Source organism: Metopolophium dirhodum, chromosome 5, assembly GCF_019925205.1.
Source record: "Metopolophium dirhodum isolate CAU chromosome 5, ASM1992520v1, whole genome shotgun sequence".
NCBI classification, from domain to species: Eukaryota; Metazoa; Arthropoda; class Insecta; order Hemiptera; family Aphididae; genus Metopolophium; species Metopolophium dirhodum.
This window is the reverse complement of record NC_083564.1, coordinates 13,457,445-13,471,809: the sequence shown is the minus strand read 5'-3', so window position 1 is coordinate 13,471,809 and position 14,365 is coordinate 13,457,445.

The window sequence follows — 14,365 nt, the reverse complement described above, 5'->3', positions numbered from 1 at the left end:
GAAAATGCTATTATAAACAATCAGGGGAAATTGCATGTCCCTTAGCTATCTACGATCATTTAACTTAAAGTTACACCAAAAACTAAAATTGATTTTGTTAAAACGTGATATTATTGGTAGGTTAAATTTCTATTTTATAATAGATCAATAGCCAATAGATTACCTATAAATCACATTTTTTTATTTAAATCCCGGTAGTCGAGTTTTGGACAAGTACCTACATAGGTAACTTATAATAATTCATATTGTAATTTAATTAGGTACCAAAAAAAATATAACTTCTCAAACACTGTGTCTAGAGGAACTGGTGGGATAATGCATTCGAATAATAAAATGTCTATAAACTTGCGGACCAGTTTCGCACAGTTAAATTTGACATGCGAACTATAACTGAAATAGATAACCAGAATAGGTACATTTCTGATCACAAAGTACTTTCTGTAAAAGTACATACGATTTAATATTTATCAATAGACTGTATAGATACTTAGTATAATATAAAGTTCTATGGATTTATCATAGTAAATAATATATTTTATAATATCTATGGCAACCGTCAATTGTCGACATTCGTCGGCGACGATAAACAATTTTAATAATTTCAGTGAACAAATAAGTAATAAGCCATCGATATAGACCGACAGTTATGAGCCGTATACATTATAATGTAAGTTCTAACACAAACTCACACATTTCGTTATGATCAGGTATTCAGGTTATTTTCATAATATATTTTGATACTTTCAAGTTTCAGTTCAGAGCGAGATGAAGATGGATAAAGATAGTTTCTTCGGCGACGGCGGCATTCTAGCTAGGTTTCACCGGAAGAGTCGATGCTTACGCGTAAGTTTGTTTTCATATTATTACTATTTTACATTTACTTTTTAGGCTTAAATTAAATATTTATTGCCACGGACAATCTGTTAACTGGGTTACGTAGAAGCATTTATAAGTTTAATCCCAAAAGCGCAATGTATAAAATACGCGAGACCGTCTTCGTAAAAATAATTAAAAAACATTTTGTGAAAGGAACAAGATTACTGCTAATATTTAAGTTGTAATTATTATTAACAAATAAATACAAATAATAGATATCTTAATAGCTTTTTACTATTAACATTATTCAGTGTAAATATAGTTTCTGATCGACTTACCTATAAATAAGTACCTTCTATAAAATAATTATTCATATCAAATAATCCTAACAATTAAATGCAAGGATTCTCATAAATTGATCTTACAGCAGCCTTAAAACACCAAAAATATATTTACACAGACCACAAGAAAAAATAATTGAAAATATTAAAAAAATAAAGAACACATCATTATAAAATTAATACAGTCATCGATCCGCCCAGAATCTAAAATTATAGACTTAGAGTTTTAGAAATCTAGTTGGTATTATGGTATTTGATGAATTTACTGTATACGTTTATGGCTTTATGTTAACTCTAAAATCCAGTAATCACCTTTTTATTTAATAATTCATAAAATACAATATACTCTTATAAAAAATTTCTTGTGCTTCTGATATCTATTCACCACCTTAATCAATAATTAAATTGATAAACTAAAATAATAATTTAAATAATACCTATATCATATTATTATAATTCAAATTCAAAATTATAAACTATTTTGGTTTATTGTCATATCAAATTTCAATGAACAAATTGGTCCTTAACACAGAACTCTTTGATATAAAAAGTTGCATTATATTATATCCGTGGATTCATCATATTGACGTTCCTAGTATGATATCTATCATTTATTTATTTAATCTATGGCAAATCTCAAAGTCGTTGCAGAAGACACAGTCGATTAAAAATTCTAAAATTTCAATAAGCAAAGAAAACATGAGCAAAAAACTTCCTGCGTTTCGTGCAATTTTATTTTTCATAAATTACAATATTCTAAGTTCTGTAATCTGGAGCGTTTCCTCATGGGCGTCGCAGTTCACACACGTCACGGATTCCGCCGAAGGAGTCGATAATTAAAGTAAGTTTGTTTTTATATTCTTTTGGGGCTTAAATTTACTTTTAAGACTTATAACAAATATTTAATGTCACGAAAAATGTGCTATCTAAGTGTTGTAGGCGCATATTTTAGTTCCGGACTAGAAATGTATAAAATACGCGAGATATAAACGCCGTCGTCGTTTTTCCGGTCCCTATTTGTAGAATAATTATAATTAATAGGTGCATACCTATACAGGGTACTTAATATAAATATATAAATATTTTGGTTTAATTTATAGAAATACATGTTATGAATTATAACTGATAATAGTCATAAGATACAATTTTAATTAATAACTGGTCATTTTTATAAATACAACGTTATAAGTTATAGGTCACATACTTAACTTCTATTGTTCACCTAATATCTATATTCTATATCATAGGGATTAGGGCCGTATAACCATGCACACATAAAAGTAATATTCACGGAATGGTCAACTGCCTATCCTGACGTGTGCGTACTTATGAATAATATACCTACTCATATACTCGTATAGTATATAAATATACCTATATAAATAGTGTAATACTACATACACGAATGTGTTACCTATTATGTCCCTAAAAGTTCAACAGTTATTAATATATTTATTTATTGTTTAAATATAGGTAGGTACATTACAAGACTTTAATTAAAATCACATTTTTTTATTTTTTTGAACACAATGTTTTAAAAATTATTAATTAATATATAATTTATTGGTATAGTACTAAATAAATTAGTGAAATAAAACAAACACAACTACTATAATTATTAATAATAATAATATAACCACGTATAAATTATTAAAATACAAAACGAACAAACGAAAAACGATTCTGAGCAAAGATATCGTTTACTAATAAATAATATTGAGATTAAAGTAATTTATTTTTTCGGTAGAAAATCGGTATAAATATGAATTATAAATATTTTTTTATTTTCATACCATAACGCGTGTGTGAAAAATTGTTTATATTAAGTGTTTAAGATGTTAGATTTCGGTTCGGCGGATTGTCTACCCCCTCACTCTTCCGCATCAATGCAATAGAAATTATTATTTATAATATTTAAATATAAACTGCATTTTCTGAATTTTCTAAAACATTGCTTTCCAAGCAAAGAATTCGTTTCATATATTATCAACGAATTGAAAAATGAAATTAGAACATTTATATGGGATAAAGTCAATTTTATAAAAACTTATTAGAAAAAAATTAAATACAATTAAATAAAGGTAATTTTTTTTCTTATATTTCTATTTTTTTACGTACCCATTATGTTCGATACTATAACTTCAGTCTTCAGTTATGGAAAACAACACTTGCCAATATGGAATTACTGTCGAATTTTTTTATTTTAAAATATTAAATAGCATCTGATCGACTAGCTGATGTGCTATAATGAAACTCAAAATATAACGAATACACTACCTATACACTTATCTAAATTCTATTTTATATTCGTTTAAATTGGACTTTTAATTTTTCTGGCTATTTTATTAAGCTTTGTAATATAAGTGCATTAAATCGTATTTTTAAGGCATTTTTCTTATTTTTAATGCATATAAATCCACGTCCTATTTATAACTTAACGTTATTTTGTATATACCAATCGATTAGTGTACACAATAAAAAATATAATATTATTGATGGGTTAATAGGTTGATAACTATTATGTAGGTAGGTACAGTTTTGTACGTTCAATGTATCGTTCTTAATTCATAAAGTAGCTAAATGAGTCAAATGATTTTGTCAAGGGGTGGCTGATTTTTTAACATTTCAAGGGCTCTTAACCTAAGGGGCGACTCACTCTAAGGAGGAGTGACACAATTTCGTAAGAAGGGGGGGGGGACGTGAAAATGTTTAAAAAAAAACACGAATTTATTTAGTTATTTTGTTATTTAGGTAATACATATTAATTAATAGGTATTTCTTAAATTTTTTTTATTATTTTATTTGAAACATTATTTTTAAATATTGGGATCAATAAAACTATTTTTATATAATTACTATTTTATATCAATTAGAATTTGTTTATAAACCAAGTAATAAATAAATGGTTACCAAGTAAAAAAACCGTTATCTATATTATAAATTTGAATTCAATTTACCGCATTTGCGTCTAGTAGAAACAAATAAATGTTTTTTTGAAGATAATGTAAAAATATCCATCATCCATCGGTTAGGACCATATATATTTTTTCTATGATTAGGACGGTGAGGTTATAATTATAAATAATCTATGGCAAATGACAATCGTCTGAGACGAACAGCGATTCCAATACGTACTCACATATTTCGTTCCATTCTGGCTATTAAACTAGGTGCCTACTTTTATAAATGTCATTAATCTCAATACTTCCAGACTGAACTTTTGGATCGGAGATATGAAGACGCGCGCTGCATTTTCCTTGGCGGAGATGCACAGCTCTGACACTAGGCAATATTATACACTCGAAGGGAACGCGTTTCGCCGGAAGAATAAATAATTACGTAAGTTTTGTCCTACTACTCTGTTGACACGGTAGACTTAATGTAAATATTTATTGTCAGACAAACTTATATACCCGCTAGACGTAGAGTAGTTTTTAAAATCCAGTTGTTATAGGTGTACAAAAATTAGGATATTATGAAAAATACCTTAAATTATAATACTATGCCTACAACTGTTAATTTATTGTTATAGTAGAATAATTTTTAAAATTTTAAATCAATGATTAGGTAATGCTTTTATAAGTAGGAAGGTATACCTACCTAACAAAATAAGAAAATACATAATGATTAATGTTATTTAATATGATTTGTAAGTACATAGTAGATTATACCTATCACTTGGTGACGATTATTTTTGTTTTATACGTTCTTCGTAATTCAGTTCCGTCACGATAGTTTTAGTTTTCGTTAAATGTGAAACATACATTTTCTATGCATACGGGATACGGGCATTAAATATTTGGGTTTTAAAAGAACACCTCAAACGTACGTTTTATTTTGGGGGTTCTACGGGATATACCTATAGGAAATTTTCTTCAAATATTCACATTTCACTATTTAATATTGTGATATTATTTGTACCTAGGTTAAGTTTCTGTTTTAGAATCGATCGATATGTTACCTAGGTATATCACATTCTTTAATTTAAATTCTGGTTGCCGAGTATTGGACAAGTAGAGGAGAGATAAAGTTAGAAAAAGTCGAAAGTTGAAGTTGAAAGTTGAAAGTTGAAAAAGTTATACAATTTAAACTGGACATTTATATATATATATATATATATAAATATATAAAGAAAACAAATTTTACTATACAATCTAAAAGGGGCAATGTAAATAATATTAAAGTTTACATATTACATTGAAAAAAAAATTAGGAAGATAGAACTGAAGCTGATAGTTTGTACTCCCCGCATTCCATTGATGTGTTTCTATTCTTATATATTTTATATTTTAAGTTCCCTATCTGGTGTTGTAATGATAGCTATACATTTTTTTTTTTTTTTTTAAATTTAATATTTGTGTACAATATATTGTCATGTTGACATGTTATGAATTTTTACATATTTTGGTTTTTATCCTATATATTCTACAAAGTTTTGACTTTTAACTAATCTAATTATACATTTTTCATATTTACATTGCTTACAATGTATTTAGTTCATAGACATTTTTTTTTTGTTTTTATGATAACTTAAAAGTTAAACAAAGTTAATTTTTTTTTTACATTTGTTTTCAAGCTTAAGCTGACTTAAATAAATTATAAAAATTTTTACACATTTTTTGTACTTGACTTGCTTTAACATTTTCTTTTATATCTTATACTAACTTAGATTAGGTTAATCATTTTACATTTTTTTTTTTACATTTGTTTTCAAGCTTATGCTGACTTAAATAAATTAGAAAAAATTTTACACATACTTTGTACTTGACTTGCTTTAACATTTTTTTTTATATCTTATACTAACTTAAATTAGGTTAATCATTTTACATTTTTTTTTTTTAAACTTTTTTTTTACATTTGTTTTCAAGCTTATGCTGACTTAAATAAATTATAAAAATTTTTACACATTTTTTGTACTTGACTTGCTTTAACATTTTCTTTTATATCTTATACTAACTTAGATTAGATTAATCATTTTACATTTTTTTTTTTACATTTGTTTTCAAGCTTATGCTGACTTAAATAAATTAGAAAAAATTTTACACATTCTTTGTACTTGACTTGCTTTAACATTTTTTTTATATCTTATACTAACTTGGATTGGGTTAATTTTTTTTTTACATTTTTTTTTTTTTATGCATTTACTTGCTTTAACATTTATTTTTGTGCTTATGCTGACTTAAATTAGGTTTTAGTGCTTAGGTAAGTAACTTAAGGTATGTTATTTGTATTTGTTATTATTATTCTGTAACTCTTGTACAATAGTTATATAATAGTTATATAGGTTAGTCTTAATAATTCGTGATTTTTTTTTTTTTTTAAAGTTATGTTAGTAAAACAAAACATTTATTTGGGGTTTTTATTATTAGTCCTGTAGGAGGTTGATTGTATGATTGAGTCTCCCATAAGATTTGGTATTAATATTTTTTTTGTTTTCATAATATATAGTTTGGATACTTGTCAGGCCGTCAGGGTAGTATTTTTATTGTTAATTGGTTTATTTTACAAGTGTTGTGTGATTTGTGAATTAAAGATTAATGTTTTTTGTATTTTTAAGAGTGTTGGTTTGTTTGACCTTTTATTATTTATTTTTTTTGTTTGTATATCAATTGGTTTGTTAGGGTATTTTCTTAATTCTTTATTTCTTTTTGTATGATTTTCGATCGAAGTTATTTGTATTTTGTTTATTTTAATCGTTGTGTTTTTACCATCGTTTATCGTATCTTTAAGTTTTATATTGTGTATCAATGAATCGAGTGTCTGTATTTCTTGTATGTGAATTTGATTATATTGTTGGGAATTTTATTGGACATTTTTGTTTTAACGGTATACAATCCACGATTCCCATCGTCGAGGACGTTTTCTCCTGGTTTGAATATAGGACATATATTATTGGCTTGATTTTTAGGTTGTACCATGAGTTTTATTTTTATTATTGTCATTAAAAAATGTATGAATGTTATTTATTGTGTTAATGTGTTCTTTTGATTTCCAACTGTGTGTTATTTTTTGTTCATCTTTATTGTATATATGTATTTTAATGTTAGTATTTTGAAATTCGGAGTATATTAATTGTCTTATTATAGACCAATTTAATTTGTCTATTCGTGAAACTAAGGTGCAGGGGGGTATTGCAATTTTTGAAATATTTAGTTTTGTAGCTTCAAGTTTTAGATTGTGAATTGAAGATTTTAGATCCTTATATTTGGGCTTGTGATAGTGTAAATTTTTTGTTATTTAGTGAAATATAGTTTTATAGTTATTGATTATAGGTATTGTGTCCCCCACATTTATTTCTTGTAATGTAAGTTGTGGTTTAGTATCACCGTATACTTTGGATAGTAAATTTGTTATCCCCTTATTCATTTTGAGATCTGCAGATATACAGTGTGCTATAGCGAAGTTATCTGGGCAATTAAATATGCTACCTGTTAATTCTATAATATTGTTGGTATTATCTATACTATTGAGCGCGTTTATATTATTGTTGATTTTTAATTGGATATTTATATTATTATTTAAAATAATGTTACTGTCTTTGAAATTGATCAGGGCATTATTTTTGATCAAAAAGTAATTTCCAAGTAAGATTGCGCTGTTTAATTTTTTTACTCCTTGAGCGTCAATATTGAAATAGTTATTGTCAATTTTGATTTTAATTTTGGTTATACCTACCACGAATAGTAGTTCATTATCTGGTCCTGATAGCTGTAGTGTACTCGGCGTTATTGTATAATTACTGGGTAGTAGTTCTTGTCTAATACAACATATGTTTGCCCCCGTGTCAATTGTTATTGGTAAGGTAATATTATTAAATTGAGCTTCAATATAAATAGCATCGGGTGTACAGTTAATTTTATTTATATTTTGTTTCCGTATTTCTGTATTTAAAGATGAGCAATTATCAGAAGAATTTAACCTTGTATTTAATTTTTTTGGCTTGTTGTTAGTTGAACTTGAACGACAAGTGATCGCGGAATGTCCAAATTTATTGCATAATTGACATATTATATTAGTTTTATTTTTAAAGTAACATTCATATTCAGTGTGGTTATTCTTCGAGCATATCGAGCATTGTTTTGTGTGTGCTGAATTATTATTATTATTGATATAATTACTGTTATTTTCGTTATATCTCAAAATTGGGTCGTATTTAGTACAATTGTTTTGATAATTATTATCATTGTTTATCTGAGATAGTTTTAACTGACCTATAGTTTCTTTTAAATTTTCTATTTCCTCTCGTAATTTACTATTTTCGTTGGTTTTTAGTTTGTAGTTTGTATTTATTTGCTGGATTTTATTTTCAATTATCTCTGTTTCAATTTCATATGGGTTTTTATTTATACTATCTGCTGTCATAAACTCTATAAGTTCATATTTGCGAACGTTTTTTTCAAGTTCATCAAGTGTTTCATTTCCTAATATTCCTATACATCTTAATATTTTGGGTTTTAAGCCTTTCATTATACTTCGTACCATTTCTCCTTGTGACATATCTTTGTCAATTCGCCTACACAACGACTCTACTTCATTAATGTAAGACACACTTTGTTCATCGGGTTTCTGTTTACGTTTTTCAAGCGTTATTCGAAGCATATGAGTTTGGGCAATGGGTTCAAATTCTAGTCTAAATTTTTTTTCTAGATCGGACCAATTAATGTTTTCAACGGTATCCATAATATTGTCATAAAATATGAGAGCAGTGCCTTCTAAAAATACGGAAATATATAGACTTTTTTCAGATTCGGATCATCCGTTAATAAGTGCAGCTCTTTGATAATTTTTTAAGAAAGAATCGACGTTTTCAAAATTATTTCCCGTGAATTTTCAGGGTTCAAAATAAGGTTTTTTATTGTCTCCCATATTTAATTACCTATTTGTATTATTTTTAAAAAATAGTTTTATAATAAATAATGTACCATTATTTAATTGTAATATTTTTGCAACTAATTTAATAGATTTAATTAATATATTCATTACTAAATAAGTAAATTTTTTATTTTAATGAATATAAATTAATTGGTTTTGTTTTTATAATAAATGATGATACCTATGTTAAATCGTAAATCGTAAATTAGTATGTTTTATTAAAAAATAAATCACTTTTTGTTATTATTGTTTTTCTAAGTTTTATTTTTAATATTTTTTTGTATTAATAATATAATTTTTTTATTAATTCTTAAAATTAATATTAAAATAATTTAATCTTATACAACGAATATAATTTTGTAAAATGTATTTGATCAATTCTCAATTTATTTATCTGAATAAACTGAACTTGTGTTGGGCGCCACTTTGTAATAATGTAAAATAAGATAACATATAAATAAAATATAAATACGACTCCTGTCGATAGTTATATTAAAATAGTAAAAGTTAGAGTAGTAAAATTACGCTATCACCTTACTCCAGGTGTTCGGAGGGCTCTCGAGATTGTGTATTCGAGAATTATATCAAATTCACCGTACAATATAATTTTATTGAAAAAAGGCACATAGAACGTATTGACTGCAATCAACATAAAATATTATATCATATGCCTTACCTGATTCGCAGTTGTTCGTAGACGATATTGTAAGAGTTTTAGGTTTTAGATAAGATAAAGTACTACTTCAAATACACAAATTGAATTAACGAACGCACTGATTATTGCTTGCATAAGAAGTCCAGTTGTCGCTCGTTGAAATCGGTTTTGATACTTGAGAGGTTGTTACTGCGGTGGTTGGTGCTCATGCACTGGTTTAAGGGATGGACGCGAGGATGCTGACCAGAGAGTGGAGGGTGGCTTTGTCACTAACTTATTGTGGGCCTGGGAACTAGATTATTCTTTGGCGTCAGCATAAAATAAGGTCACACACATCCTACGTAATATTGTTATGAGTGCGTGTCGAATTATTAGTTGTCGTTGTCAATGGTTTTATTTGATGCGACCGATTTCTACAAGCGACAGTCTGGCCGTTGTTTATTATTCTGTAAAATTTTAAGTTTATTATAAGGGTGTGTGAGCATATCATTACACTACCAAAGGCGCAATGTATAATAATAATAAATTATACGCCAGTCCGAACAATTTAAACGCTGTCTTACTCGTAGTCGAGTTCTAGTTGATAACTGACTAGTGAATAAATGTAATTTTTGTTAGATATAAAAATAAAACTAATAAATCCATGAATACAACATTTAAAAATACAAACTCTGTGTAATAAAAATTAATATTAGGTATTTATTGGTAAGTTTATATAATATCTGTAGACTGTAACACATAGGTCATTAGAATATTGTAGAACATTTTACTGCATAAGATGCGTGTTATTTCAGAAATGGTATTCGTCAGTGAACATTTTCAAACTGGGAATAATATATCATAAGCAGATTGAAATGTGTGAACGTTTCAGTGCTTCAAAGACTAAGTTTCGTAGCAGATTTTGATTCCGTCACGGGGTATGTATTTTCTTATTTCTCAGTAGGTTTTTTTTTATTAGAGTTAATTGATCAGGGGATGTATTGCCCGAAAATTTTCAATATTTTTATTGTAACTATACTGGTATAACACTATTCGGACTATCAATAAAATCGTGTTCAAAATTAGAAAATTGGTGAGGTATGATATTTTTTTAAGCAATTCTTTTGAGTAGGGAATTCGCTCAATGATATTTTAATATTTTCACCGATAATCAAGTACGATGACTTGTAGATAACTAGAGACTGAGTGAATAGGAATTAGGAAATGTGTGATGTGGCGAAGATAAGGAAATGGGTCAACAGGATTTCAGAATGTTTGGTGTATGAAAGGGAAAGATGAACAAGAAATGTAAGGTTAGGGTAGGTAAGTGGAGTGAGAGTAGCAGATATGAGAATAATAAGTAAGGTGTTAAGGTACAAAAGAGGATAGAATAAGAAATTAATTAATTAAGGGTAGTGTAGGGTAGTGTACATATTGTAGTGAAAACAAGAGAGAATAGGTTTAGGTGGTTCGGTCACTGTATGATAAGAGATAGTGAGAGTGGCTATAGAAGTTAATTTAACGAAAAAAATAATGGGCGAGAAGACTGAAGAAGAGATGGATAGACAGAATACCGATCATATGGAGGTGTGGAATGAGAGTGGCTGAACCTGTATATAGCTGTGAGAGACGGGGGAAGAAAAAGTGTAAAGGTAGAATAGTTATGTTAACAATGCCGAATACGTAGGAAAAGATCTTGAATTGCAAAGGCCCTATTGACTCTTTGGCTTCAACTAACCATAGGTTTACCTAACTAACCTTCTTATGACTCATTAGGACACTTTGAATAAAAAGATCCTGAGTTGCAGGTTGCCGAACTTAAGTGTTTGATTAACAAGTTGATCCTTTGATTGTTGACACCTTAATCCATGCTATGGATGAAGCCCATATATAATAATGATATGGATAGTCCACGCCTATGTTAAATACATTTGAGGCCGCGTTCCCGGGGGGGGGAGGCAATTGAGGCTCCTTTATATTGATAGTCGTTAGTCGATACTCGATATAAGTATACTTTATTTGGCCTCAATTTATTGTTCCCCTCGAAGACCGCTGATAAGACCATTATGTCCTATCCAATATCTTAATTATCTATGATGGAGCCATACCCAGCTCACTCGTGTAAACTTGTTGCCGGTTGGGATGTCAGCGCACTATTTGTTTTCCATCTTTGACTCACACGTAGCATACCAAATGTACGATTAAGAAAACACTAAAATGATTGGGTCAGAGAGAGAAATAAATGGTGCGCTAAAAATCCGACATCCTCTTAGTGTTATCAAGTTGAAGAAGCAGTTGATAGTTGATAATTTGACTTTTAACATTAACTGTGGTAGGTATTATGATTGGAAGTAAAAGTAATTAGCAGGGCTGTGAATTTAATGCAATGAAAAAGTGTTAAATATTTGCCTGCATGTATGCACTAAAAACAGGCAAATATATGCACTGAAATAATCAAAAATATGCACTTAAAATTCAAAAAAATACTGAATGAAAACGTTTTTATTAAAAAATTTTTAAATTAATAAATTATAATTCAAATTGGTTTACAAAAAAATTCTTTATTTACACACTTGGTAGGTAGGTATGTAGGTAGGTAACGGATGAACCGAAAATATAAAAACATTTTAAGAAAATAAGCATAAATACGAAGAAATCATGAAAACATGCAATTATATTAACTAACCAAAAAAAAAAACGCATATTGGTAACGGAGTTGTAATAATAGGGATCTCCCAAAAAAATACGTACTAATAGTTCAAACAAATCATAAAAGCCAACTGTAATAAATATTAATTTATGAAAAAGTATATTAAAAAGCATTATTATTATAAATGAAACAAAACTATGAACTATGGACCGTGACATAATATAGGTATTTCTATATTTTTAGCTCCATAATTTCTGTTAAAATATTAGGAAAATGTATTAAGTACCGTAAAAATGCTAAATTTGAGCTATTACTTAAAATATTATATTCATAACAAATTATCATAGAAGGTTAGGTACTGTTATTCCACATAATTATTATAGTTTAATTTAACTACAACATTCTAGTAGAGTCTGATAAAATTTGGTTCTACGACTTTGATCATACAAACTTTAAATACTAAACTATGGGTCTGAAATTTAGTTTATATAGATGTAAATAGTCCAAAACATATATTGCTTCAAAATATAAAAATAAAGTGTCTTGTATTGTAGTAGGTGGGTAACTTTCAAAAAAAAAAACTAAAAAAAATCATACTTGAAATCTATGTATAATATACGTATATTGTAATAAATGTTCAAATGTTTACTATAGTACATTATAAAAAATTAACTTAAGTTCAATATAATACATTATAACAGGTGTTCAAATAAACATTTCATACCAAAAATTTTGTTAATTCACAGTCTCTCTTCAATTTTAAATTTTTCTTCAAATTATCTACAAAATATAAAAGTTGTAACGGTTAGGAATTGTACCTAATACGATTACATATATAAATAAATTACAATGCATGGATTTTTAGGTAATCATGTTAATTTTTATTGATTCGTGACAACATTAGTTATAAGCTTTTGTATATAATATAGACATATAATAAATAAGAATATAAACAGAATTTCGGCGTAGTGTTAATAAATAAGAATATAAACAGAATTTCAGCGTAGTGGTAATAAATAAGAATATAAACAGAATTTAATTTCGGTATCGCATATACTTCTACGGTTGAAATACGTCTTTTTAGACCATAATAATATGACTCACGGATTTTACAATAATATATTCCCATTCACAATTATAAATAACAAATTACTCACGGTTTCGTCGAATTAGATCTCTATAATATCGTACCCACGAATGAAGTCACATTTAGTGTTCCGTAGGTAGGTATTGGCGTGTGATGAGGACGACGGTTGCAATATGATTGTCCGGCGTCGCACTCTATGTCGTAATAAATGATAATGATATTAATTCGTTCGACGGCGGTGGTATTGAAAGCGATTAAAGTCGATAAGATTATACGTTTGGACTACACGGCCCACAATCACGGCGGCGGAACACGCGATAGCGGTGAATACGGTTCGGAACGATCGCAAGTTAATACGGCGGCCGTCAATAAAAGACGTGCTCGACCGGTATTATTATAATGTACGAAGCGGCGATGGATCGGCACGCTCTAGCTTGCCCACGGAAGGTAGCCGAGAACGTGGTGCGCGGCGAGACGAGAAAACGAGTATCGACGTCGGCGGCAGGTGCTCTGCTCGCTCTGACCCGTATTACGATAGTGTACGCAGCGGAGATGGATCGGCACGCTCTAGCTTGCCCACGGAAGGTAGCCGAGAACGTGGTGCGCGGCGAGGTGAGAAAAAGAGTGTCGACGATGGTGGCGGCAGGTGCTCTGCTCCCTCTGACCCATATTACTCGGCGGTGTCACTGTGTGAAGGTTAGCTCCGAGTAGTCTAGGCCGAACGCATCAGTGGTTCTAGCCTTCCCAAGGGTGGCCGAGAACCGCTTTAGCATTAACCAGTGGATACTGGAGCTAACGATAGTCCCTTTCTGTGTTGGCCGGGCTCTCTTATATGTACTTAGACAGCCGACCGTGCGTGTTGAATTAACGATATTTCTTATGGTCGCCAATGCGTTTGTTATTGATACGCAACTGTTCCGTTGAAAAGGCCGCGCTCTACGGGCAACGGTGAGCGGCTAGCTATA